At 37.3% G+C, this 2,042-nt stretch overlaps 1 pseudogene; it reads left to right on the top strand.

Annotated features, from left to right (window-relative positions):
* Window positions 1–281: 281 nt before the first annotated feature.
* LOC100715559 (DNA/RNA-binding protein KIN17-like) lies at window positions 282–1,339 on the top strand (annotated as a pseudogene).
* The last annotated feature ends 703 nt before the right edge of the window (window positions 1,340–2,042 follow it).

Genomic DNA, 2,042 nt, shown 5'->3' with positions numbered 1-2,042 from the left:
TTCTCAAAAATGGCAAAGAATTTTCATAAGATTTGGTGTCTGTCCATTCTGGGCCCAATCTTTTTCTGGCCTGATGTCAATTTTGTTTTGTCTAACTCTATAATCTACTTCTGCTTCCAAGCCAAAGGTTTCCCTTCTGTTGAAAGTAGGCACCTCAGTGGTCACAATGGTGAAGTCAGACTTTCTTATCCCCAAGACCATTGCCAACTGGATTCAATGCAATGGATTTCAAAAGCAGCCCTGGTGTTCCCAGATATGACATAAGCAATGCCAGGATGAGAATGGCTTTCAGGGTCACTGCATGTCAGAATGTAATCAGACACAACTATTGCTGGCTTCAGAAAATCCTCAGCAGTGGATGGATTGTTTTTCAGAGGAATCCCACAGTGACTTAGAAATTCTCAGAAGATGATTTGGCACCTGGAAAGTCTATAATAATCTGCTGTACAATCAGTACATCAGGCCCTGAGAGACTCTCAATATGAACACTGCTGAGTGGGAAATGCTGATAGACTTCACTAAGTGGCTAGGCAGACAAGGCCTATGCAAAGTGGATAAGACCCCCTAAGGCTGGTATATTCAGTACATCAACAAGGAGACCACCCACTGGCAGATCAAGATAGGCAAGAAGAAGAAGCAGAAACTTGCCAATGAAGAAAAATGTGCACAATGATTGAGGAACAATTGCAAAGAGGTCTGAAAAGGAAGGAGCAAGAGGCCCTGTCTTTATGGAATTCTAAGAGAAAAGGATGAAGAGAAAGTTACCTTTCTTCTGAAGAAAGGAGCACTTATTTCAGCAGGACCCACATCATGCAAATCCAGTTCTTTGGGGCCAAGTGCACTGAAGATGCTTGGGATAATGGCATCAGTGAAACAACAACAACAACAAAAAACTTTCCAGAGTTCAGCTCAGCCTCAAGAAAATAAAAGGAAATGAGCACTTGAAGAAATCATGGAGACTGAAGAGGAAAAGAAAAGAACATTTTAAATAGAGTATTGGCTAAAGCCTGAAATCACTGTGAAAATTAGAACCAAAAATCTTGCAGAGAAACCCCATCAGAAAAAGGATGTGGTTAAGGAGGTCATTGACAAATACACAGTCATGGTCAAGATGACTGATTCTAGAGACCAGCTGAAACTTGACTAGAATCCTTTAGAGATAGGCATTGCAGGACGGGCAAAACAATTCCAGTTTTAAATGCAGGTTACAGGGGAAATGAAGGGACTCTGGAATCCATCAGTGAAAAGACTTTCTCAACTACAATAATCATTGAAACTGGCCCTGTCAAAGGACAGAGTTGAAGGAATCCAATATGAAGACATTTCTAAACTTGCCTGAGTTAGAAAATGGCAAGAAAATCCTAAAACATCACAGTGGTTTCTGCCAAAGTCTTGTGAGATTCTGGTGTGTGAGTGTATTTCCTTGTAGAAAATCAATAGACTTAAATATAATCATGTAGGCATTTAGCTAAATTGATAGAAGATTCCACTCCTGTTTTCTGAAGCATCAATTTTGACCTTGTTTACTATTGTATATTTTGACTTCGTTTCTTTTCTTTATTTTCTTCATGATCTTTTATCTTAATTAAATACATGGTAAAGTAATTTTTGTAAGACAATTTAGAAACCTGTAATTGGAGGAAATCCTTGACATAATCCAAAAGTTATATTTTCTGTACCAGAATATTACTATTGAGGCATAATATAAGTATAATTAAAATTCAAAATGCTAAGCAGTCATAGCATCTTCATGATGACCTAATTCACACATCATGCATTTCCTTCATGGAAAGTGTACAATTTATTGATTTTTAGTATATATACAGATATGGAGAATCATCTCAACAGTCTAATTTTGGAGGCTATATTTGGCACCCCTCAAACAATTCTTGCACAGTCAATCTCCTCTCTTCCTTAGTCCATGCACATCCGAAGCAATATTTGGTTTATTTTTTTTCTTTCCATTGCTTAAAAATTTTATTTAAAGAAAGACTAAACAACCAGATAATAGGTAGAAATAATACATAAGTACAGAGAAAAAA

This window comes from Cavia porcellus, unplaced genomic scaffold (assembly GCF_034190915.1).
Source record: "Cavia porcellus strain 051 isolate PalLab524CR breed Dunkin Hartley unplaced genomic scaffold, mCavPor4.1 scaffold_33, whole genome shotgun sequence".
Lineage (NCBI taxonomy): Eukaryota > Metazoa > Chordata > Mammalia > Rodentia > Caviidae > Cavia > Cavia porcellus.
The sequence above is the reverse complement of the archived record's forward strand: the minus strand, read 5'-3'. Positions and strand labels throughout refer to the sequence as shown.